Source organism: Pteropus medius, unplaced genomic scaffold, assembly GCF_902729225.1.
Source record: "Pteropus medius unplaced genomic scaffold, Ma_sr-lr_union100, whole genome shotgun sequence".
Taxonomy (NCBI): domain Eukaryota; kingdom Metazoa; phylum Chordata; class Mammalia; order Chiroptera; family Pteropodidae; genus Pteropus; species Pteropus medius.
In genome coordinates this window covers 54450003-54477582 of record NW_024349800.1, presented here as the reverse complement: position 1 = coordinate 54477582, position 27580 = coordinate 54450003, and the positions used below count along the sequence as shown (strand labels likewise).

General features: G+C 41.0%; 1 protein-coding gene across 15 annotated transcripts in view; it reads right to left on the bottom strand.

The window, feature by feature from the left end:
- Positions 1 to 12599, bottom strand: part of PUM2 (pumilio RNA binding family member 2) — a 78778-nt gene extending 66179 nt beyond the window's left edge. For 4 of the 15 annotated variants that reach the window (XM_039887780.1, XM_039887783.1, XM_039887774.1 and 1 more), the window contains exon 1: positions 12212 to 12458. The gene's annotated coding sequence lies outside the window, so the exon portion shown is untranslated. Of the gene's footprint in view, positions 1 to 12211; positions 12459 to 12523 lie in introns of those variants that run through there. The other 11 variants (XM_039887771.1, XM_039887768.1, XM_039887773.1 and 8 more) reach the window with 6 other exon arrangements.
- Between the last annotated feature and the right edge of the window lie 14981 nt (positions 12600 to 27580).

The window sequence follows — 27580 nt, the reverse complement described above, 5'->3', positions numbered from 1 at the left end:
AGTGCAGGGGTCAACAAACTCTTTCTGTAAAGAGGCAGACGGTAAACGTTTTCATTTTCAGCTTTGAGAATCTTTGTTGCAGCTTACCAACCATGCCTTTTGAGCACAAAGGCAGCCACAGACGATAGTGAAATGAATGAGTGCAGATGTGTCCTAATAAAACTCTATTTATCAACAGCAAAATTTGAACTGCATATATTTTTCATGTGTCACGAAATTATTATTCCTCTTTTGATTCCACCCCACCCCCCTCCAATCATTTAAAAATCCAAAAACCAATCCTAGACAGTGGGCCAAAAAATACGTCCCGTCAAAAGGGGAAAAGCAAAAACAAAACGAGTGGTGGGCCAGGTCCGGCCTGTAGGCCAGTTTGCTGACCTCTGCTCTAGTGCATTTGCACTTTTGACTGCTCCGCCAAACGAACAAACGAACAAACTCACTCAAATGCAGATAAACCACTTTTTCGAATACGAGCAAATCAAAAGCATCAGGGCTTTGCTTTCAATTTTTTTTTAAATACTATTTACATGTGTATTTTTAAAATCATGACTAGGGATTTCAGATTTATATTCAAATGGAGGTGATTTTATTATTTTCTTTAAATAACCAAGTAGGTTACAGGGAAAAGACTTTAAAACAAAAAAAAAATATCTGACACAAGATTCAAACTCAGCCTCCTAGTTTAGGGTATTACCATTTATTTCAAACATAATAAGGAAGAGAATGGAGGAAAAGTGGGCAAGACAATGGGACAGAAAGTAAATAAACACTGTTTCGACTCTCTTGCAATAACCTCCATATTAGCAATAATAAAGCCAAAGGGGCAGGGTCAGCACATATGCCACCAAGTGGGACTATAAAATTTACGTGAAATGCCAATTTGCTGTATCTTACACCGCTACAAATATTGGTATCTGATGGCGAGGGAAATATAAGAATCTGGATGTGAATTTAGCAACTTTACCTTAACAACTATAGATCTTAGGGAAGGAAAACAACAATCTTTTAACAAGCAACAGAATACCTAGCAACCAGTTATATAATATTGAATTGACTATGTTTACTTGAAAAAAACGTATCCAGGAATTATAGTACATAGTACTGCTTGAGGTGTAGAGCCTATCTTCAATTTTTTTGTCTATGTTACTGAGCCAAAATCTCCAATATTATTCTTTAAAAAAGCAATTAGAATTTGCTAATATAGAAGATACACCATAACCTCAAAAACTAACTTTTTAATTCAATTTTACATCAAGATTACACGGGATCTTGGCCATAGATCCCGTGTAATCTTGATGTAAAATTGAATTAAAAAGTTAGTTTTTGAGGTTATGATTGTTTCCTAGCAAAAGAACAGTATTATATTAAGTCTAAATCTAACAGTACAGTAGATGGGGGGAAAATTAAATCATTTCTTCAATTAAAAAAAATCTAACAGTACAGGCATACTTCATTTTTTTTTTGCACTTCTCTTTATCACGTTTCACAGATGTTGTATTTTTTATTTTTTATTTTTTTAGCAAACTAAAGGCAAATCCCTGTACCAACAAAATGATTACTACTCGCTTTATGCGGTATTTGCTTCATTGTGGTGGTCTGGAAATAAACCCAAAATATCTCTAAAGTATGCTTGAAGTAGCTAATTTTCCTGTAAACAGCATTATTACTTTATTATGTGAGAAAAATATAAAGCACATCAAATAACAACTTGGTTAAGTTCTGTGAGTTTTCATATATACTAATGTATAATACAAAAGGTTTCTGTTTGTATGAAGAACCAAGAATATGCATTAAGAAGTATATTTATATCATTAAGAATACTAATTTTTCTCAGCATCCGATCCAATTCCCCCCTCACCATATGCCTATCATGAAAAATAAGGGGGAATCTCATTTAGAGGTACAATAAATGGTATCGAAGCACTTTCTACCACCATATGACACTAATCACATTTTCGTATTATAATTAGTTTTATTTTAAGGCCATAGTAGAAATTAAACTCAGGGGTCTAGGGGGCTAGGAATTGTCTCAGCCACCTAAATGCTAAATACTGAATGAGAAAAAAAATTATATTTTATGAAATGTAACTTCGGATCATGAAATCAACCAATACCTGGAGAATAACTATAAATGCCTTCATATATATTAAAATGTGATGCTCATTTTAATAGAAAGACAATGAATATGACTTTTAGACTTTTTGTACTGCTAGACACTTATCAATATAAAATGACTTAGAGCAACTTTCCATTGGCACTACTTCTACCAATTAGTCCTCTAATATCATGGGGCTGTTACTATCTTCTGCATCAATTACAGAAACAAAATTACATGAAAATTTAATTCACATAAGTCAGTACTCACGAAGAGTAACTTAAGTTGCTTACAAAATATTTCTGGTAGTCATCCTCCTTGTACTGTTTTTAAGAAACATAATCACATTGAGCATTAGTGGTATCCATTGCAAACAAAAAGACGCTAAAGTCCTTAGGAATACCTCAGTCTCCTCAGCATACTAAATCACTTTTGCAAATCTGCCACCGAAATATATTTGTTTAGCAATGCCTTTTCTTATTCATATGACAAAGGTAAAGCTAAACTCAGATTTAAGTTATATTAGAAGTTTCTACTAATCACCATCAACACCTACTAATTTGTTATTTTTCTGGGGGCACAAATTGAATCATATACTTTTTCCAGTCGTGTTAGACAAGTCAATTAGCTAATGGTTGAGCCAAAATCCACATTAATTTTTGATATGTGCTACTTGTTTATCCATGTACTTCACAGGGGAATTATGTATGTTTGGTTTTACTAGCATAAAGAACAGTATTACTGATTTGACTATGTTTAGGAAACGTCAAGTTTGAAGTTTTGAATGAAATTTGGCAAAAATAAGTGTTGTCTGTATAAAGACTCCCAGAAACTGAAAATCTTCAAAGACTCTAGCTCAAATCTTCTAAGGTTAGAAATTAGATTATTTCAGTACCAGCACTTAGATATTAAATAAAAACTTACCAAACATTTCTGTGCAAGAATGCTTTAGCTTTGAGGATAAATCTCACAGAAATATTCTCGAGTAAGCAAAATAGGATAAATACACATATACTTACACATATACAAATCTAATGTAAGATTTTTTCCTTAAAATTCTCTGAAAGGAGAATCACCATATATATTTGAGTCATTACAACGTCTCTTGTATTACAAGTCATTTTCTCAATTGATTTTTTTGAGAAATAAAACACCGCTTAGGAAAATTCCTTATTTTGAAAAACAAAATACTGCTTAGAGACTATCTGCACACTAAACAACCTCAATCAATGCCAGTTTTGTATGCTTTTGGATATTACCTGAGAGAGGCAGATGAAATAACTTTAGGTGGTAATGACGATGACATGCTTTTATAAACTTAGATAACGCAAAGTGGCTCTGCTCTGATGAGTCAAAGACACATGTGAAATGTCAAAGATATATTACAAAATGAGCCCCCCAAAAGCAGTATTTCCAAATTAGTGTGATTTTGTTACTTGCTATGCCATCATCCTAAAAGTGGACTAAGCAGACATTATCTGCTACATGATGTAATGTAACATTAAATAGATGCTCACTTATGAAGAATTATTGACTAAACAAAACACCACACTAAACTTCAATCTACCTAATAAAGCTGTTAGAACTAAATAATACTGGTTAATCAGAAATATGAGAGAGAGAAGATCAATATGAACAGATGACAAAAGAAAGTAACTGTCTAATCCAGAATATGGAGAAAAAGAAAAACATAATCATCTGGTTTCACTAAGGCATCTATGGCACGAAATTTTCAGAGAGCAGAGGAGGAAGACTATTATTATATAAACTAAGAGGCTTAAATGTCAAAATACTGTGTAAACCTAGCTTGAATCCTCGTTCTAAGAAACCAACTTTAAAAATGACATTTTTTGAGAAAATCAGGGAAATCTAAATACAGAATGGGTATCAGATAATATTAAGGAATTTTATTAGCTGTGATAATAGCAAAAGGATTGTATTTTCTAATAAGTCCTATCAGTAAGAGAATGTATGCTTCAACTAGCATGTTGTCTGGGATTTGCTTTGAAATACTACTTTAAAAAGTAAAATATAGTCTACAGCAATGCTACCCTCCACATGCCTGATCTTGGAAACTAAGCAGGGTCGGGCCTGGTTAGTACTTGGATGGGAGACCACCTAGGAATACCAGGTGCTGTAGGTAGTTAAAAAAAAAAAAAGTAAAATATGGGTATAAACATTTCTTACAAACAATATAACAGAAGACCATGTGAAGCCACAGTTATTTAAGTTGGGCCTTGAAGGAGAGGTAGAATTTGGACAAATATTTAAAAAACAAGCAAACAAAAAACAACAAAATATTTATAAACTGCAGATTGTAGAGGATCCGGATTACTCTCAAGTTTAACTGACTTAGGGTCCAAGCTATTGTATAAACTTAATGTCACTTATTACCTAATCATTATTTTTGATAAGTAGTATACGAAAATTTTTCCCTAGAAACTGTTTTCCGAGTGAACCCAAACTTCTTTGAACTATTTTTATTAGGTAACACTCCCCAAAGAGAACAAGAGAATTTATTGAACACTCAATTTTATGCCTGAGATCATACTAGGTACATAATATTTAAGTCAATACAATCGAGCAAAGTAGGTATTGTATTCTCACTTTACAGATAAAGAAACTGTGGCCAATTTCCCTACCCTAATAGCCAAAGCTATTGAAATGGCAGAGGATTCAATACTATCCATACTTGCAAGACTGAAAAAGCTTCAAGCTATTTTCCATACCGACCAAGCATAAACTAGCAACTCAGTTGGTATGTTAATTATACAACTCTCTAAAAGCTCTTCTCTAGCTTTTACCATTTATCTCTTCATGTGCAAATCCTACAATCCCACCAAGTTTAGCTCAAAGGCCACTTTCTTCACTGAAACCTACCCCAAGTAATCTCTTTCTTAATTCCATGGCATTTAATTGACATTTCTCAATGCATTAATAACACTATGACATGACCATTAGACTTTAAAATTTCTGTAAATCAGAATAAGGATAGAAAAAACATTTAACACAACTCAGCAAACTGTTCTAGTTATGCTACTGTTCAATAAAATATTAATGGTAATGAGGGAGGGGACCAAAAAGAAAGATACTGTAAGAGAAAAACTGATAAAATTATCAGCTATGCACCCATTAAAAAACATGAGGTGGAAGTAGTTATGCATATAGGAAGTAAAATGGCAAGGTGAGAGACAGTCTGTTTCTATCATCCCATTTTTGAAAAAACAGGATACGAACATACTGGTATACGCATATATGGAAAAAATCAAGAGTGACACTTAAGTGTTAATAGTGGTCGCATCTGGGGGAAAAAGCATGCATGACTTTTATTTTACATTTTATAGTGCTTTATTCTGAATATTTTTTAAATATTTAAAATGTTAAATGAATGGGTAAAGGTGTGATAGATATATACACACTAGAACATTATTCAGCAATAAAAAAGAATGAAATCTGCTGTACAACTGAAACTAATATAATATTGTACATCAACTGTAAGTGGAAAAAAAGAACGAAATCTTGCCATTTGAGACAATATGGATGGACCTAGAGGGTATTATGCTAAGTGAAATAAGTCAGAGAAAGACAAATACCATATTATTTCACCTGCATGTGAAATCTAAAAAGCCAAAATAAATTAATAAAAGGAAACAAAACAGAAAACAGACCCATAGATAGAGAGGACAAGGTGATGGTTGCCAAAGTGGAGGGGGTGGGGAATGGGAATTAAAAAAACAAAATATGTGTTAAAAATCACTAAACACATTTATATAGTTTTAGAGTCAAATTAGATTGGAAATCAATGGCCTTATGTATGGCATAATGCAAATATTTTACAAATATACCTATATATAAGCTATATATCATGACTTATAACCTAGGCATCATTTTAAAGAGAAATATTCACTTTTGTGAACTTCTAAGGGTTTTTAAGGCAATATAAAGGCATCTACACGTATACCCAATATCTACTATAGTAAATATCTCTAGCGACACCTTCATGACACTTTGGGTCTTAAAAAAGATAATTTGTAGATCTAAATATTCTCTCATTACCTGATTTAAAGGAACTGCACTGTGCCAATATCACTTAGTTTTCTAACCATTTCATCTAAGTTCTGCCCTACTCTTTGATATATTCATCAAAGTGTAAAAAAAATATGGAGCCAACCAAATCATTTAAGATCCTTAACATTTGACAGTATGCTGTGACAAAACATGACTTACATCATTTCTAGCTTTCACAGTATTTCACAAAATTCTTCTCTGATTTCTAAGTATTCTCTGACAAGTTAGGAAAAAAAGGTGAACTGGTTTAAAAAAAATTGCCATTCGTTACTTCTACCACCCAAGACTACTGCTGATATGAATTCAGAAAATCCCAACAGAAGCCACCCTACTCCAGTTCTATGCTGTTTCATTCCTAACAGCAATGTGAATAAAAAAGATGAATTACTAAAGGAAGCCAACTCTGGTGCCCAGAAGGTTTAACCACCAGGGATAAAATACATTAAGATTTTGGGGCGAGGGGAGTTAGATAAGGGTAAAAGGGGTCAAATATCTGGAGATGGAAGGAAATTTACCTTGGGTGGTGAACACACAATGCAATATATATATGATGTGTTGTTGAATTGTACACTTAAGACTTACTTGATTTTATTAACCGATAATATCATCCCAATAATTTTAATTAAAAAAATAAGAAAGGAGTAGAGTTATATACCCCAAAAAGAGTCTGTGGTATATTCTTGAGTACAATTTAAATGAAATTTACTCTTAATTTAAGTAAAAAATTTTGGAAGAAGGCACACTATCTCATAGGGAATACACACAATAAACAAAACTAATCTTTGGAAAATAATGAAGCAAATATTGAACAACAAAAATAGTAAGTATACTCTCAGTTTAATTTCTGACGATACAAAGATAAAAGGTATACAGTAAATTACATAAAATTCTCATTATCCATAGAAAAGTATCATACCAATTCCTTGGAAGCAACCTCATTTCTAGTACTAAGCTTTAAAAGAAATTTCTTAATATGGAGTATTACAGAGGACACAGAGTTATAAGAAAATATCTTCAATGACATTCTCTTAACAGATGCAAGGTTTCATAATCTCATTTTTTATAGTCAGTCTTTCAAGGAAAGTCAGGGAAAACAATTCCACAGTAATTCTATAAAGGTTCCAGGATAATATTGTCTAAATCTTCCTAAATCATAATCTTGGATTTCCAAAGTTTTTCAGGATTGTCCAAATTAGATAAAGCCCTTCAATCTGGTGGCGCGCCCACCTATCTCTCCAGTCTTATCTCTTCTATTCTCCCTACCTCCACTTTAAGCTCTGCCATTCTCCCCATCAGTCACTACACATACTAATCCCTCTGGCTGAATGCCTTTCCACCCATCTCTTGTCTAAATTAACTTCTCTAAGTCTTTTTAGACTCGACTTTACCTCTTCTGGAAAGCTTTTCCTGACCCCTGCAGTGTCCACCTATGTGAATCCACGCAGCACCATGCAGCACCACGGTGGCACTTAGTGTACTGCACTTTAATCACAAGTTTAATCATTTCCTCTCCACTTGACTATAAACTCCCTAAAAACAAGGGATAACTTAGCACCAACATCTTTGGACAGTCTGGCCTGCAAACCTCAAAAAAATGTGCAAGTTTCTGGTAGTTCAGCTTGCTGAAAGGATACAATTTAAATATCCACAGCAACAAATAGATTGAATGTTCATCAAATATTAACTCCATAAATACCTTCTCAATCAAACATAAATATTAGCAAACAATTTTATCTTTGGCAAGAGCCTAGAGTTCTCCTATTTTTGCTAGTGTGGGAGCCACATAATTTAGAGAGGCTTTACTTTGGATGAAAACTTCAACTGCAACATGATCCAAGAAAACATCTGTAGGCAAAACTTGGAGCTATCATCCTCTCTAAACCTCAAAGCTTAATTCTGTTTATGTTGAATTGGGTTTTAAATATCCAGGCTTTACGATTTAAAAAAAACTTAATGTTTTGCATTTAATCATGCTGAAAGTGCTGATAAAATACGACGTAGATGTTAATAAATGACCTAGTCACTGAAATGGAAGACATGAGTAGCTCTTTATATATAATTCCTTTTGGTATTAAACAAAATCACACAATACATTCCATATTTTTCCCTACAATTTGCCTCATTTGACTGCCTAGCAAAGCCTATACTTAGGGTCAAGTCATCCTGCCTCTACCACTCATTTACCTTCTTTAATGTCTGAATGAATAAAACCAGTTACATCTTTCATAGTTAAGACTATCTCCCACCAATCACTGAGAAGTCTTTCGGAAAGTGCCTAAAATCAGAGACCACCACAAGATCTAGAACTTGCTACTCTTGACATAAGATGTCCACTACAATAGAAATCACAAAGATCTATCCTCGAACTAGGTTCTCAACATATTTGTTTTTTTTTATGGAATAAGAAAAAAATATCCCCCCACCCTCACCCCCCAAACACACACACCATTTTTGTACTTTTGGCAGCCACTAGCGGTTTTATTCTAGATAGGTGTTGGGTAAGTGGTTTTGTAGTGCCATTTTATAGTCAATTTCACCAAATCCCTTCCAGGAAACAGATTTTTAGAGGTTTTTGTAGTTCAAATATACATTTTGCCCTGGGTAGGTGATGACCTTTTTTTTTTTTTGGTCCCGTTTGCATTCAATCAAAGTATTCTGACACTCCAACTACCACTCCTCCCTTCTTCCACACTTCTTCCCCATTTTTTTCTACTTGGCAGCCACAGTGAAATCCTGGGATATGCACAGAAGGTATACAGATTTGGATGTTTTCCAATACTCTAAAATCCTTTCTCTCTCCATGAGGATAGTAAGATAATAAGAAGTTAGATGAAAATCTGTTATATGTGGACTGAAAACAGATGAGATTACAGTGGGTAAATTTGCCGAGGTGGAATATATTAAAGAAACTAACTTTGCCAACATGCTTGACTAACCTACTCTTTTTAATCCTTTAAAGTACTTAATATAAAAAGCCAGGTAAGGGTCAAATAACACTTTTCATTTAAAAAAAAAAAAAAGGTCCTCAAAAGACAAAAATTTCCAATTTCATTAAAAATTAAAATGACTCTCTGGTAGGTGACACTTGTGTTTAATTAGGCAAGTCTTCAATTTTTCATTTATAAAGAAGTTAGATCTTTTGAATTACTGGAAGAAAAACGTCACCTTAAGGAAAAAATATATTAACCTTATGTCTCTCAACATACCGCTACTGAAACTGAGAAAAGCATTTATCGTGCACCCATCTATGTTTAAATGCTACAGTGTTTCACTGGAAAAGCTTCAGAATATTTCTCAGTAAATTCACTTTCTCCACTACGAAAGCAATAAATAAATTTTAAATGAAATTTCGTTTAAATTTTCTGTTTATATTGCTAAACAAAATTCACTATTAAAATATGAGCATCTAAGTGATAGGGTTTAAGGAAACTCTTTTCCCACATCAGCATTTAGAAGTGAGAGACACAGGAACTAGACTGATGGCAATACAAACACCTTTATTACTGATAAAGCTACGCTGGAAAGCATAATTTAGACCTAGGCTAACTGAGCTTCCTAATACCACACCCCATAATTATCCTAACCCAGTCACAGGTAGCACCAGACAACTACAGTTCTCCTCCAGAAAGGAGTATAGTCTCTGGTGGCCTCATGAAGAAGCAGAACAAAGTGCTTTCTGCAGGGCGCAGACTCCCAAAGAGAAAAAGAAGAAAGGGGCTAAGCCACACTTGATCAGTTCCTCTTAGAAATTCATCAAAAGGAAGAGTAAGGAGGTAGGAAAATAATAGCAAGTAAGACTATTTTTATGCCTTCTTAAAAGCAGCAAGAAATCTAGCTAACATGTCACAAACCAATTTACCCAGTTAGAAGTACAATTTTTATCTTAATTATATCTGTCAGTAAAACGGCCTCAAACTGTGAAGGCCAGCTAGGTAAAGTCATGAGATACAAACGTGCAAATGTTTAAAATATCCACATCTTAAGATAAAAACTAAAAAATACAGAAAACTTTACTATCTTTACTATCTAAACCCAGCAAGTTTAAAGCTCTTTGAATTAAGGAGTATGTAGACTTCAGTTCAGGAGACAGGAACCAAACTAAAAATTATTAAGAGCCTGTCAGTATCTATAAAAAGGAGAGTCTGGTCATTGAGAAGATTGGCTTTGGATTCATACCTGGCCCAAATCTCTGATCATAATTACTTCTGCCAGCTAGGATAAGTACCTACACAGGAAGACAAATTCTCTTTGAAAGATTTATAAACAAGTATAGAAGATTTAAGAGACCCCAAATCCTAATATTAGTAAGTGTTAAGACTACATTATTTGGTTTATATACTTGTAATGCATTAAAAAACGTGGCTTATTAAAAATGACAACCTTGTAAGTCCAACTTAAATATGGCAGTAATTAATTTAGACTTATTTTAAAAAGTTGAAACCTTACTAAACATTGGAACATTTAAGAGAACTCTGGACTCAGACAAATTAAAAAAACCGTGTATTAAAATTAAACATAGTTCTTGTTTGAAAATGTTTAAGAGCAAACCAAACTCGAAAATAAAATAGCTAGACTTGTACAAATAAGAAAACTGAGCTTAAAAAATACTAAACTTGAAAGCTTAAAAACCAGGATTCTGATATATAACTTTTAAAATTAAAAGTAAACTTTTTCTGAGCACAAAAACCGCCCTCAAGGACACCAAGACAGTTCTAAATAACTTAACTTCGTCAAAAATTAGACTTTTAAAGACATTCCTGCAGTAGGAAAAATGCCCAAGAACTACTTATGATGACCATGCAGATAAAGCGAATAATTTTTTAAAGGCAGGATCTCGAAAAACTAAAAACAGAAACTCAGCCAATTAAAAATATTTCTTTATTTTTAACAGCATTCCTATCTAGATTTCCTTAAACCATCTTCGAATACTCCAGGGTCACATGGTGTGGTCATCCATTAAACACGAATCTTAGCGGTAAACAAGCTTTTTAAGCAGTAAACAAGCTTTGAAATGCTTAGGTAACTCCCTTTATTAAAACTGTCTTCTTGAAATGCAATATCGTTACAGACATTACTTTTCTCTTAAACATTTAAAAGCATTTTTCTAAATAAAGCTTTCCTAAAAACCTTAGTTAAAAAAAAAAACCTCTCGCCAGTTTTAAAAATCTTACAAAGTACTAATTCCTGATTTTAACTAACAGGATTATCTTATTACACCTAATATGTCCGCAATACTACCCCCCCGCCCCCGAAAGTTTAAATATGTTAGATTGAAAAACTAAGTTAAGAATGTGGGTTTTCCCTAGCTATGTTCTCAGAAGTAGCACTAACTTTTACAAGCGTGTTTGGGCAGTAAACTTTAAACAATGTTTCCCCCAAATGTGGCCCAATCCAGACACCGAATTTTGGCGAAAATGTGTGCAGCCTCTACTCTTTTCTACGGCTTTAATTTACATATTTTTAAGAAGCGAAACTGTTCCAATAACAAAAACACAACATTCTTCACTAATGGCACCTAACAAGTCGAACCCAAGTCGCTGTTTGTTTCATACCCACACCTGTCTACCGCAAGCTTGTCCTGGACACACTCGGGCCCTCGACAATTCCCACGCTTGTTTTCATAAACCCACTCCTTCCTCTTCGCCCACTTCCAACTCGCACGCGTCTCTGGACCCACCCAGCCTCTCCCCCCTTTCCGAATCCAAGAGCCAGGCGGACCGACAGCTCGGTCTCTAACCCCAAGCGCGCCGAAACCAAAGAGCGCGGTGGTCCCCTCGCTGCCCCCAGCGCCGCGAGGCTGCGGTGTGGGGGGAAGGAAGGAAGCGCGAAAGCCGAGATCCCCCTGCGCCCGGCGCACACCCCCTTCCGGCACCCCTCCCCCTGCATTGTGCGAGCGGGCCCCAGGCCGCAGCCATCCCAGGCACCCCGCGGGCCCCGTCCGCCTCCCACCCGCGGGCTGCTCCAGCCGAGGCCGACACACAAAGCCCGGGGAGCCAGCCCCTGCGCCGCCAGAGCACGGGGAGAGGGAGCAAGCGCGGACTGACTTACGGGGCTGCTGCGGCCGCGCTGCCTCAGCCGGGGACACCGACCGTTGGGCACACGGCGGCGTCGCTCGTGGACGTCCTCCCCTCCTCCGCCTTCGGTGGCGGCAATGTCTTCTTTCTCCACCTACCTCCCTCCCCCCCACCCCACCTCCTCCTTCTCCTCCCCCTCCTCCTCCGAACCACCGAAGTACCGAGGGTGAGACACAGAGACTCAACAACAACATGGCTGCCGCCGCTGCCTCCCCTCCCCTCCCCCCGCCCACCGGGCGCGCGCAATGCACTCCGGGAGAAGGGGGAGGGTAGGGGGAACACTCACCGAGGTGCGGCTCCTCTCAGTGGCTTCCGACGCTTCTCCCGCGCTGCCGGCGCCGGCCGGCAGAAGCTCTGCGCGTGCGTACGCTCTCTGCGCTCGCGCGTCTCGTTCGTGCCTGCGGCGTGCGCTCCCCCGCCCTCACCTTGCGGGCTCGCCCCTGGTTCTGGGCTTGGCGGCCGCCACCGACGGGAACGCGCGCCGGACTTGGGCGGCGCAGGCGTGGTGCTTCTGAATGCTGGGCTCAGCTGTCTTCCCGCGTGGGGCCTCGACTTCCGAATTAGCTTCCTCTCCTCTTCCTCCCGGGTAGCTCATTGTTTGCCCCCAGCGCGATGTACTACTGCTCGTCTTCTGCTTCCGGGGTGCTGGCAGTAATCCAGGCCTTTAGGTTTCCCCCTTACCCTCTCCCCGCAGCAAGACGATGGAGACGCATCTTGGGTAGAAATGTGAACCCCTCAACTGTCATTCTAGTCGTTGCCTCCTGGGCAAGTGGAGCCAGCTCAGCAAATTGCTGGCTGCAGTAGGTGGCCTGGATTAATACAAAGGAAGCTGAGGTCGTTAGTGGCTGATTCTCATCACTCACAGCCCACCCTCGCCAGGCACACTCCCCTTAGCAGTTGAAGACTCCAAGCCTTGCTGCAGGCCTGGCCAGGCTCAGTGGCTTTGGTGGTGGCAATTCCAGGCTTGAGACTCAACTTAAGGTGGCCTCTCCCTGACCCCCAACTGTAAAGCGGCACTGTATCCAACTTGTTTTCCATGGTTTGCACAGCTCCTGGCTCTCCTGACATTCTGTATTTGGGAACATAAAGCGTGTCTTGTAATACCTTTGCTTCATCTTCCTGGGTGACTGTAACCTCCGTGAGGGCCTACAGGGACCACTTCCGTTTTGCCCATACCGTGTTTTCTGGTACCTGGGCTATAGTATAGTGTTTAATAATCACATGTTGAATGCATGAGTTCTTCCGTTTTTAATAATTACCAAAAAACATATGACATTGGAATCTACCTCAAGCTTTTACCTCTAGCCTTAATTTCGAATTATTAGATATTTCCACTTGAATGTTCTTCCTGGCACCAAACATGTTAAAAACTGAACCTGTTCCTCACCCCGAACTTTCGCATTATTTCAATAGTTTGTAGCGCCGCCACTTTTTCAATTTCCCCAAAGTAGACTTTGAACTATCCTTGTCTCTTTTCTCTTATAATTCTCTCCCTATATAGGCAACTTGCAGATTTTTCTTTCCTGAATATTTCCAAAGACATTCTTTTACTCTGCTTCCCAGGTCTGGATTTCTGTAGCAGGCTCTTACTTGGCCTTCCTGTATTCAGTCTTACTCCCTCAGGTTAGTTCTGATCACTGCCATCTAAAATGGAAATCTGATTCCTGGCACTCATGCCTTTTCTTCAACCATTCCATTGCTTCCTGTTACGCACACCTGCATTTCCTAAGTGTGTTCTGCTCAATGCTAATAGATATTACTTTAAGAAATGTCCCACGATCAAGTAAATATGGGAGACGCTGGGATGGACATATTTTACATGCTTTCTCCTCCCATTGGGCTGAGAATAGCAGAATTTATATACAGTTGTTTAATCCAGGTGAAAATAGGTAGAGCTATCAGAGACCCTCCCTCAGAATTCAGAATTGGGACTGAGAGACCCCAGCCTCCCCCTGGGAAGTCTCTTGAACCTGGGATCTCTGGGCCAACTTGTCCCACCAAGTGGACAGGGAACCTATAGAGAAGAGTGGAAGTTGAGAAAGAGAAAGAGAGTCCTGACGACGTTTCTCTTCTGGTTTCTTCCGCACCTTGCTGGCTGCCTCTACCCTTGGATTCTGTAACACATGCCTGGATCCTTATAATAAATTCTGCTTTTTGCTTAAGCTAGATGAAGTGAGTTTCTGTTACAACTAAGAGTCCTAACTAAAAGTCATGTTTATAACATAGTGATTATTTATTTAGTGCTTACAGTATGCAAGCACTAAAGCACTTTCCATACATTGTCTCATTTAATGCTCCCGATATCCCCATGAGCAGGGTAGTTTCATGGGCATGTGACCTGTTCAATGACACAAGGCCTCAAGCTTTAGAAGGATTCTACCATTGGTTTAATGCTCTATTGTCACCATCCAGAAAGTCTTAGTTTTTGGAAAAGAGGGCTTTCATTTTCATTTTACACTAGGCTCTACATATATAGCCCATTCTGTCTATGAGGTATTATCTCTATGTGACAAAAGGCTTTACCATCAGACTTCCTTAGCACCTTTAAAATCAAAATATGCATTATAAATATAAATATCCAAGTGAGAGACATAGTATGCAACATTTCCCAAATTTGATTCTAGAAGATTTTTTTTCATGAAAAAATGTTGTGCTCTGCAGAACACAGATTAAAGCCTGACTAGTGATCTGACTCCACCTGTCTCCGGCTCCTGATTCCCTTAGTATGGTGAGCAGTTTCTTGCCTCTGTGCTTTCACATATGCTTTGCAATCTGGCCTTGCGCATTTAGCACCTTCTCATTATAATTGGCTTCTTTTGTAGATTTACCTACGAAGAAAGAATGCACTCCTCAGCTACTATAAATATTATTAGCTACTATATTATTAGCTACTATAAACATTGTCATTGACTGCCTGACAGCAATTCTGATCATTTAGGAGAGCTAGTTAGAAATGCAGAATCTTGGCCCCGCTCCAGAACTATTGATTCAGAATCTGCATTTTAACAAGGTTCTTGGCCAGTTCTATACAATAAAGTTTAAGAAGCATTGGTAAACCATTCATAGTAATTCCACCTGACTTGATAGGAACTGGTTCAGTAATGGGTGTGTCATCCATTTTGGGCCAGTGAGACACAAAGAGATACCAACACAAAGCATCTGAGAGAAAAAAAGCCAGCGTCCTTCTTTTTCCAGATATAAACAAGAAAGCATATTGCCCTAGTTCCTGCTGACAGGCCTCTTGTGATCACAGGGAACCCAGACTGTTGCCAAGACTGCTAGTAGCCTACCTAGGGTATTAGTTCTCCCCTTCTTTAGTAACAGGTCCTGTGGATTTTCCTGTGGGCTGGAGGAGGCATAGGATGAAATGAGTGTCCTGACTTTCCAGCAATGCACATTGCATCTTAGAAATGTGTCTCCATGGCCTATTGAGATAAGTGGTTCTCAACCAGAGGTGCATATCAGAATCCCTTGGGGAACAGTTAAAATGCATCAACTCTCAGGCCCCTCCCCAGAGATTTTGATTTCATGGATGTAAGCTGAAGCCCAGATATTGATATTTTTATAAAGCTCCTCGGAGATTTACAATATGTCATTATTGAGAACCACCAGTTTAGACAGATCACATCTTTGAGCATGATGCCATTTTAATATTCCCTATGTGAATGTCCCCTTTCCACTGGGACTGCTTATGAAATTTCTTATAAACTGTTTTTATAACTTTTTTTTATAAGAAATACAGAAAAGTTCACGTTATCCCAATTTTAATATCACTGATATACTAATATCCACATTTGGTGAACATCATTATTACGTGCATAGATACAAATAGAGGATAGATGAGAGCTATCATAGAGTGATGATAACAGGAAAAGGCTCAATCTGCACATGCTATTTTAAAAATACAGTGTTGAATTTAGTCTCACTTGAATTTAACGAAAAGTAACTGAAGGAACTGCTTAGATGCATATTTCTTCATTGCAAGAGAGATTGATTTATAAAAGGTTTCCCAAAGGTTAAACAAAATTATAGAAATCATTAATAGGACGGTAACTTTTTCAAACTATATTTATCGATATTGGTCAACATGGAGTTTCTCTGTTCTTATGGAAAAGTCTAAAAAGCATGAAAGATCAGCACACTTTCACTTCCTTCTACCTCTTCCCTGTACTTCCTAATTTTTTCGCTTATATTATTTTTCACTTTGTCAGGGTTTATACCATTCACATTCTATTTTTAGCCATCATTTACCTATTGATTTGTCTTCATTTCAGTATTTATTCTCTATCTTTTGTGTGATGTGCTCCTTATTTTATTCCTTTGTAATTTGCTTGCTTAATGGAAAGACCCCTTTTTTTTATCTGGCTACTCAAGGGTACCATGGGCAGACCTGGCACTTTCTTTTTGCTTTGACCTCATGAGGGTGAAATTCTTTTGATAGTTTTCTCTCTCATCTGGGACCAAAGTGTCTTCCCTTCAGAGCTATAGTCTGCATATTGGATATAGTTTTAAAGCACTTTCCTGTAGCCTGAGGAGAGATTTAGTCAGCACTAAGTTGAATTCTTGCCCGAAGGCCTAGATTCTCTTGAGATTCTCTTGAACATTTTTAGCCAAGGCCATGCCATCCAGGCGAGGGTCTCTTTTACTCAGTGGCCATGGGCTTCACCTTGTTCTGTTAACTATGAGTGTCCGGGAAGATGGCAAACTATGGTGACGTCCACTTTGCTTCCTGGCTTGTCCTGTCATAGCAATCTGGTCCATTAAAGCCCTATCTCAGTCCTAAAGCAAAGCAAGAGCCCCGACCAACTTGGGCATAGCTACCAGGAGCCCCCTGACTCTTCCCAGACTGAGCCCAATTTCTTAAGGAATTATGTATTTGTGGAGGCTTGGTTTACATCAGTTTCCCATTTTAGAAATTATAAGGAAATTTTCTTAGCTGTTCTTAGTCTGATGACTCTGCATAACACGGAATACCCCTGATCTGCAAGTAAAATGTTCAGTCTCAAGTAGACCACTTCTCTAAAGCTTTTCTTTTTAATCTCAAAGTCATTTCCACAACTTCCTTCTGTCATTCTGGTAGTTTTCTCGGGAGCAACATGGCATGTGCAGGCTTGAATTCCCCTCCTTTGCCCTAAAACCTTTGCAAAATAAAGACCCCACTGTTAGCTGAACATGGAGTACTTATTGTTCTCCCATGACAAGCAATAAAACAATGGGGATCTGGACTGTAGTATGATTTGGGTTCTGGGAACAGTTGTTTTAGCTTGGATAAGCTATGGTGGCTGTGGGTTTGTTTGCTTGTATTCTCTGAACGTTCGCGTGGGAGTCCAGGGCTTTCGTGATCTTACGCGTTCCACTGACCCCTCAAGGAGAAGCTAAGCGAATATTAGAGGGAGAGCCAGAGGCATTTCGCTGCGTATGAACATGCCTGGACAGGGTGGGGCTCTCCCAGCTTGTTATGGTTTCTCAGGAGGAAAGTCCTGGCTGTTCCTCGCACTTGGGCACGGTGAAGAGTAGGGCTTCTCTTGGCCTACAATAAGGAAGTTGAGGTTCTAGAGACAGGAAGATCCATGACTGTTCAATGTCTCTGGCTAAGGCAAAGGCAAAACTGGACCAGGAGACTGCACTCTCTCAGACATGCCACATTTCCATAATTCCCAGAGGATGACTTGCATACCATTGGGGTGATTCTGAGACTGTGAGTAGGTGAATCAGGAAGTCAAATTATGTTTACAAATTCAAAGACAAATCACCATTAGTCCATGATGTCAAGGAAACTACTGGTATCTTGTACTTTATAGGCTTCCAGGAATGGAGATTTTGAAAGTAGATTATATTTTCCCATTTGGTCATTAAACTAAAGATGCATTCCCACAGGAAAAATATATATAAAATGTTAGAGAAAATTCCCCAGGACACAGTAGGCTTATTGTGATATTTTGATTGACAATGTGGACAAAAAAGAGGAGCTGTAATAAATCTAACCAAAAGTAACCTCACTGGGTGACCTGATCATAAATTCCTAACCGGACAGGTCACAGTGGGTAGTCACGCCCCAAGCACACAACTTCTTTAGCAAAAGGTTTAAGCAAGCTTTGTCCATTGTTCTTGTGCATCTAGGTTAACTCACCTTTGAAATGCCAGAAATAGTATTCTTTTCCAGACCCATCAAATATATAACTACCCTCAAGGGAGCACATAATCTTGTTCACTGTCTTATACTTTGCTTTCTCCCACCCTCGTGTCCTCTTCCCTATGGTCCCTTCTTAGTTCCAGAAACCATTAATCCATGGTAATTTCATAAAACAGACTGCAAAACTGTCATTCTTCAGAGCATTTAGGATCTTGCTTCCAGTGTTGTTGTCAATTAGGCTCAAATATAATCTTATAAAAATTCCCTATAGTTTGTATCCTAAAACGTGATCCTAAGACCATTGGTAAATGTTAACAAAAGTAAGAGACAAAAAGGACCACATGTCTGTTAGTCTGAGAATTGACCCCCTAAGTGAAACCATTAATCCATGGTAATTTCATGTTCTCTTAGGTCACCATGGTAATGGAAATGATTCATCTTTTTGTGAGACAAAACATGTATGTCAAAAATGTAATTTATATAGGGAATAATTTTTTTTTGGTTTTCATATTTAGTTTGACAAAATGAATGCTCTCCTGATTTTCACCCCTTTTCTGCAGCGTTAGTACTGTCTTTTCTGGGAATGGTGATTTATTTAATTATGTGCAATAAATAGTGGATCAAGTAAAAAAGATTATCTACAGGTTTGGATGTTTCTTACGTCGACAACAATAAGAAATATATATTTGGTTTTCATTGTCATTCCTGGCAAAGAGCTCCCAAAACCCTTGGAATTTCTTGAATGAAAAGAGAGATAAAGGTGTCTTTTGTTATCCCGAACAAGTCTTTTTTTCAACCATACCTGAGTTTATGTTAATATGGTGACTTTTGGAAAGCCCCTAAGTATAGGGGCTGGTTGCCAGAGGAACCAACCAGGTAATTACAGGATTGGAATTGTCAGCCCTTTCCCCGACCTCTGGAGAGGGGTTGGAGGTTCAATTAATCACTAATGGCCAATGATTTAATTAATCATGCCTACATAATGAAACTCTTTAAAAGCCCTAAACGATGGGGTTCAGAGAGCGTCTGGATTGGTGAACAGGTGGGGTGCCGGGAGGGTGACACATCTGGAGAGGGCAAGGAAACTCCTCCACATCACTCCCATACCGTGCCTGTTGCATCTCTTGCATCTGGCTGTTCTGAGTTGTAACCTTTTATAATAAATCCATAATCCAGTAGGTAAACTATTTTTCTGGACTCTGTGAGCCTCTTCAGCAAATGGTTGAACCTGAGGAGGTCGTTATGGGAACCTGGCAACTTGCAACTCATAGCCAAGCAGTCAGAAGCACAGGTAACAATTTGGGCTCGTGCTGGCTTCTGAAGTCTGTGTGTGTGTGTATTGAGGGGAGGACAGGTCTTGTGGGACTAGCCCTTAACCCATAGGGTCTGGAATAACCCCTGGGAGATAGTGTCAGAACTGAATTGAATCAAACTGAATTGAATTGAATCAAAATTGAATTGAATTGAAATTGAATGGAATGGAATTGAATTGTAGGGCACTCAGTTGATGTCCACAGAGAATTGGAGAATTTCTTGGTGTGGGTGCCTCTACATTTGGTGAACAGAAATGGTGTACTGAGAATAGTAGAGGGAGAAACAGAGTGTTTTCCTTTAGTCGTAGAAGAGAAACAAAGAACAAACTATACCATGCGGAGCTATCTCGGCATGATTCCCACGAAAGTGGACACGGAAAAATCCTCGGAATGAGGAAAACTGGGCAGAAGAGACTATTCTCTTGGTCACATTAATTAATGAATTTTCACCAGCTTCGTACCGAGGAGAAGCTGAAGGCCCGAGATCAGAACCTTCTGTCCAGTGTTTAGAATTTATTGTCTGTGAGAATTTAGAGTAACCGATTGTGGGTCTCATTCCAGGGTTATGTGCTTCTCATTCTCAATGAATCCTTTTGATGTTTACACAAAGTCCCAAATAAAACCTCAAGGTTTTGCTATAGATACTATTAGAGTTGGATGAATCTTATTGGACTATTCAGGTCAAAGCTCTAGCGTGTACATTAGTCAAAATGAAGTGAATAGCTGCCCTTCCAGGCTGCCACTTTAATAATATTCTGTCTGGGTGTACTTTATGGTGCCTGCATACCCTAATGCACACCTGTAGTGGCACCCTCCGCATATGTCATGGGCTCACTTGCACTTGCATCCACATGCCCACCAGCAATGGCATATCCTTATGTGCTCCTTATGTTACATGCCCATTAGCATACACATTTGCAGGGTCACCCTCTTCAGTGGACTGTGGTTACTCTGTCCAGGTCCTTGGCATGTCCCTTTCTTGATTCCTTATTTTCATTTTCTCTTCAGAGAAATACAAGATCTCAGGACTGAAAGCGTTTCCTCGTGGTAGCTTCATTCTTCCTGTTTGCTCAGATCAAGATTTTGAGTCATCCCTGGTGTTATCTATGACTTTTATCTTTTATTATGTTGGCTCTATCTCTAAAATAAATATATCCAGATTCTATCCACTTTATACCACTTCTATCGCTGCCGCCCTCAGCTGGATTATTACAAAGCCTTGTCTCTCTGCCCCCACCCTTGCCCAGCTCTAGCCTATTCTGCACCCAGCAGCCAGTGTGTTCCTTTTATTACTTAAGTCAGATCATGTCTCTTCTCTACTCAGAGCCTTTTAATGCCTTCTCATGTCACTTGGAATAAATCTAGATTCGTTGCCATGACATTTGTGATCTGACTCTGCTGCCTCTCAAATCTAAACCTCTCATCCTCACCTAAGCCACACTGGACACTTGGCTGTTCCTCAAAGACACCAGGCACTCTTGCTTCAGGGTCTTTGTGATTTTAAGTCCTCTGCCTGAACCATTTCTCCCAGAATTGCTCAACACATTGCTCAACTCCCTCGCTTCCTCCAGGTCTCTGCTCACTTTCACTTTACGGGGAAGACCTTCTCTGAAGGCTCTTCCTCGGATAACAGACACTCATGTCCTTCCCGGCCATTCTGTATCTCCTTACTCTGATTGATTTTTCTTCTTGGCACTTAGCAGTGTCCAGAGTACTGTTTGTTTATTGTTTGTCTTCCCACACTAGAATGCAAGCTCCATGAGGGCAGGGACTTCATTGTGTCCACTGCTGGATCCCAGCCCCTAGAACAGTGCCTGACATGAGGAAAGCACATAAGAAATACGTGTGGAAGGAGAGAATGACGCCTCATGGGAGTTCATTCAAGTGGCTATTCGCACTTGCCTAAGTATTCCTGGGACAAAACTTTTATAGGGATTCCCTCCAGACCCTCTGAGGAAACGTGAAGGAGGGTGCCGTCTGGCTATGCTTCTATCCTCACCAAAGCGGACAGCTGCCCCGGGAAAGTAAGGTTGAACTGGGGGAGAGATGACACTGTGAGGCGTTTATGTTTTTAGAAGTGCAAGCCCGGTGAAATGGAGCCGTCCAAACCAGTCTGACAGGAGTGAGGGCAGGATTCTGCCCAGACTGGTAAAAATGAGAGACTCGTAGGGGGCCTCCCAATCCCTGATTCTGCACATAGCGAGTGAGACTAGCAAAGGGGACACTGTGGCAGTGAGGGGAATGGGGCATTGTCTGAATACACAAAGGGTACAGACGTTGCAACCTGTTTTGCCATGAAACCAGCAGCTACAGGTAAGCAGACCTTACTCGTAGAGTCATCCATTCATACGGAGAATATCTACTGAATCCGTGCCAAGCATGATTTTACGCCTTAGAGGACTGTTCTAGAAGCTGGAGTTGCCTGCAGTATGGACTGTAGGGCCACAGGGAGAGGCTGAGGTCGGCTCAGGAGAGTGCCCAAACCCCCATCAGTTCAGAGTCCTCCTTTTTTCTCTATGGGGAGGCAGCTGAGAGGTGGCTGGGCTGCCTCTCTACCAGCAGCAGGGAACAACACTACCTGCATCACTATCACCGAGGCTGCTGGTGGCTCAAGGAGGCGCCGGGCAGCCTTTGAAGGTTTGCACCACTGCTCTTCACTTTAAGGAACCCTCAGCACCTCCTCTTAACTGCTGCTAACTCCCCGAGGGACAGAGGGATGTCTCTATCACCTGCTGCCTGGTGCTCTGGACCCAGGGCTCCACCTGCTGACAGACTCTCCCTTCGCCACCCTGGAGTCTCCCTGGGCAGTGGCTTTGTGGCATGCTGGGGCCAAAGAAAATGACTGTGCCTAGTGGGGAAGCAGAAACTGGAAAAAGACGTTTCTTTAGGGCAGGATATTTGAGCAAGGAGATATCTGGCAGAGATAGAAGGGAGCCAAGTTATAAGCCACTCATTTTGAGAATTTTAAATGGAGCTCAGTCCTCGCACTGGAGCCCAGGCAGGGAGCCCAGGGCCAGTCTGACACCGGAGAGGTCCCCTGGGTGCCGAGGCCTGGAGGCCAATGGGAGAGCCACAGAGTCTCAGCGGGTTGTGACAATCCTGAGGTCTTATGGGTTGGCCTAACCCATTTGCTCTTAGGTACAGGGGCCACAGGCCCAGCTCAGACTTCCTATAGGCCTCTGGGAGTGGCAGAATTCAGTCTGTGATGACTCTCTTCTCCCTGGCAGCTGGAGAGGGTGAAGTCACCTATAAACACTTGAGTGTACATCTGAGACAGCTGGGTGAGGCTAAGAACACGCAAAGGCAGATGTGATCTGGTTTTCAGAATTTGGCGCTCTCTGCCTGGCCGTGCAACCTGGTTAACGACCAGCCCAGTGGGGCTGGCGCTGTCCTAGCCAGTGAAACAATGGCATTACTTTGGGTCACTCTGGGGGGTGCTTCCAGCACTGCCGTTCCCTGACTCAGGGGAGGAGAGGTGTATCTTACGGGCTTGTAGACTTCTTCGTTTCTGTATAAGAACACTCTGAGCTCTGAGTACAACACTTTGTCTTTTTCAGGGCATGTGTGTACGTGGAACTCTGGAGAGAACCCAGACCTGCTGCAGGGCTGGCCAGAGGTTGTAGTTTACGGAGTCTGGGCACCAGGGATGTTCTCCAGGCAAGGGAAGCTAGTGAGTGACAAGGAAGGGTAAGTCACGTGAACAGCATAAAAATTCCTGAGGGTCTCAAAATACCTGCAGGGAGATGCTGTCAACTGGGCCCCCACCTCAGAAAGAGGGAGGTGGGAGGTAGAGGAAGATTTCGTGATCATTGAAAATTAGGCTTAAAATTTTTTTTTTTTTTTAAATGACCTTATTTGGCAGCCTCAAGTTTCTGAAAAAAGAAGGGATGCTCTGGTGGTCGGCACGTCAGTCAGCAGCTTTGGAAATGTGGAGAGAGCATTCTTGGCACAGATGTTGTGTGTTTTTGTGGGGGGCACTTGTGATGAGGCAGAGATGAGGTGTCCTTGCTGCAGGATTATGAACAGAGGACATCGGCAGAGAGCAGGGCGGGAGGGACAGTGGGTGAAGATGGCTGACGCTAACTGTAGCCGACAGACTGGTTTGTGAGTGACATGAGGCGCTTCCTGAGAACACGCCAAAATGCTTGAGGGAGATTTGCAGGGCCCTGGAGCCTAGAGTGGGCAAGTAGGAACAAGAGCAGGACATCTGACTTAGTTAATCTGCATCCACAGGCTGACAGGAAGTGGGGTTTTTGGGTTATGCTCACAGGGTTCCTGCAAGGTATTCAGGATTTGTGGTTTACAGACGGGGCAGCAGCCAGTGAGGCTTATAGTAAAACATACCGTCTAAAAGCAAATTCTTGGTCCTGGGATGCTCTTCTTCATCCCCTGCACCCGCTGCTTAGAGGAGATGAGGCCACAGGCAGGATCTGCCCCCTTGCACGAGTGACTGGGTGACGGGCAGTGGCCTCACAGGGACCCCCACTGGAGCTGCAGAACACTTAGGTCTGATAAGTGGGAGATGGCTCTGGAAGGACTGGTTTAGCCAATGGACCTCAGCCTCCCCAGTCCTCTTAGACCAAGGAAACCGCGAGCTGGCTCCTCCCCTTCCCCATCATTTACTTGACAGTTCTAAGCTCTAACCTTACTTTCTACCTGCCTCTTTAGGGCAGAGACCCCACTGATCTATGGGGTCAATACTTATCTTCCCACAGGTATACAGATTCTAGAAGGCTACTGAGGCTTTGGAGTTGAAAGGGGATCATATTGTTTATACATTAATAAATCCTCACCAGAGGGGCCTTAGAGATTGCTGGTTTCTTACCTCGGACACCAAATAATTTCCCTTTCCTGTTGACCCCATTCTGTCCCCTCCTTTCCTCTCTATTGTCTCATTCCCCATCTTTGCTCCCCTTGCTCTGTTACTCCCCATGCATAGGAAATCCCATGGGTGTTGGTCTGAAGTCATGCGTGGCCAAGTTAAGTGAACTCAGCCGCTAATTGTGGTCCAGATGGTGGTGTCCAGAGTGGGCAAAGCAAAGGAGAAACCACTCCCAGATAGGCACTGTCGGAGCACAAGAATGACCAGTTTTGATTTGGGTATATTTTCCTGGTGTCATAAAGGAGCTTTGGGAATGGGTATTTGACCTACGTGAAGAAGATTCTTTAACTAAGAATTTTATTTACACAAAAATGATTTTTTTGATTATCCAAGACAATTGGAAACTACCAAAATAACTCATAATATACCAGCACTCAATCTGATTGTACAATGACCACAAATAGAGCTGCACTATCTGGTATGGTAGCCACTAGCCACATGTGCCTATTTAAATATTTTCATTAATGCAAATTAAGTAAAATTAAAAATGCAGTCCCTCAGGGGTATTAACTGCATTTCAAGTGCTCCGTAGCCACATATAGCTAGTGCTACTGTATTAGACAGCACAGATAGGAAACATATTCACTGTCGCAGAAAATTTTACTACAACTTTGTCCTAGAGTGTCATTCTGGCATTAAATCCACTCTCTTCACAGTATGGAATTGGCGAAACCCTTATTCAGGGGTGACTGATGAAAACATCTCTGTCCTGGTCCTGTTCGTATCTTCCTTGTCTTTAATTCTGAGGATTTCTCAGCTGTGTCCCTCATCCCATGCTGTCTGGCCTGGAAGGAGTGCCTCTGATATCTTTGCTGATGTGCTCATGATGTCACGTCGTTGTCTTTCCATCTACAATGGCTTGGAGTTTACAATTTAAGAGCAGAATCCTCTTCAGTTCCATACCAACTGCTTGAAGGAGTGAGTCCTAGGAGTTTGCGTGAAGACCTCTCCTTTTTGGAACTGGCCTGAGTTGTCCTGCATTTACACAGGTCTGATTCCATGAGGTGCCAGACACAGCTGGGGCCAGAACCAAGGTCTGGCGGGACACTGGAGAGGGAGGGAGATTGAACAGCAATGCACTACGTGCCCTGTCATAACTCTGCAGTTGTTTTAGTCCCTGTGGACAGCCCTGGGGCCAGCCTCATGGTCTGCGCAGCTTGTGGCCTCCTGGTCATGCTGGTCATGCTATGCTGAGCTGGGCACACTTCATGCTGGACTGCCTCCCATCTTGTGCCGAGGCCGTTTTCACATTGCTTGGGGTCTAACACCCTGTGCCGAGCTGCTGCATCGTGCAGAAGCCCTCCTCACCCATCAGGCTCCACCACCCCATGCCAGGCTACCCTCCTGCAGGGGCACACTCTCCTCATCCCACTTGGGCTGTGACACTCTGCACTCGCCAGCTGTTTCCCATGTGGCACCTGCCTTATCCCACTTAGTCTCCGACATCCCAGAACAGGTCACTCTTTGCTTTGGTCAGTTCTGGCTGTTATAACAAAGTCGCATAGATGGAGTGGCTTATAAACAACAGAAATCTATTTCTCTCAGTCCTGGAGACTGGAAGACTGAGATCAGGGTGTCAGAATGGTTGGGTTCTGGTGAGGACCCAATATCTCTTCCAGGTTGCAGACTGCCAACTTCTTGTGTCCTCACAGAGGACGACGGAGCTCTCCGAGGTCCTTTTTATAAGGACCCTAATCCCGTTCATGAAGCCTTCACTTTCATAACCTAATCACCTCCCGAAGGCCCCATATCCTTATACTGCCATGTTGGAGATTAGGATTTTGACATATGAAGTTGGGGTGGGACACAAACACTCAGTCCATCGCACCCTTCTCCCCAGATGTCCTCCTTACTGTACGCAGGCTCCGACACTGTGACCCTCCCTGCCCACTCCCTACACGCATGCCTGTTTTAGTTGGTGCCACCAAATGACTTTTGGACTGAACCGATGAGAAGGGAAAGGGAAAAGAAAGAGGAAGAGAAAGAGGAAGCGAGGTTGTTTGTTATTAACATCTGGTAAGTCTTGGCAGTAACCATTTTGTGCCAATTCCTCCTGGCACACAGTATTTCAAGTTGCCTTTTCCCACAGGAACATTCTCTTGCTCTCTTGTTCAGTTTCATTGTCTTGTTTTTCTTCTTTGGAGATTCCACTTAAGGGCTTGTTGCCTCTCTACCGACTGACTTCTCCGTGTGGCCACGTCTTTATGAGTCGTTTACGAGCTGTCTTCTGTTTCGTTTTCCACGCTTGTTTCGTTCCTATTCTCAAACTCTTTGTGACTCCTATTTCCTCTACTACTCCTCACGCCGAATGTGAAGGTTTTCCACCGGAAGCAGTTCTCCAATTACCAGTGGACGCCAGCTAGGTGTCCTGCCATTTAACTCACTTCTGACACTAACTGCCTGGAGTTACTGCAGACCTCACAGGTTAAGCACTCAATCCCACAGGACTGCCCTCATTTCAGATGCTAATTGCCCATCTCAGGTTGTCATCTGTACTTCTGGCCAACTGGCTATAAATTGGGGGTTCCCATGACCCTCTCCTCATGTTTGATAATTTACTAGAATAGCTCACAAAATGCAGGGAACACTTATGTTTACTGGTTTACAATAAAAGGTATAGTAAAAGATACTGATGAACAGCCAGATAATGAGGTACACAGTGCAAAATCTGGGAGGGTCCCCAGTGCAGGAGCTTCTGTCCTGCAGAGTTAGGATAAATCACCCTACACCAACCCAGAAGCTTTCTGAAGCCCATATGTCAGGGATTTTTATGGAGTCTTCATCACATAGGCTTCATGGATTAGTAAATCAATCTCTTGCCTCTATTCCCTCCCTGAAGGATAGTGGTTGGGGCTGAAAGTTCTAAGCTTCTAGTCATGTTAGTCTTTCTGGCTCCATCTAGGAGCCCACCAAGAGTCATCTAATTAGAACAAAGGATGCTCTTATCACTCAGGAAATTCCAAGGAATTTAGCTCTGCGTAAGAGGGTCTTATCATTATCACCATTCAGGAAAGT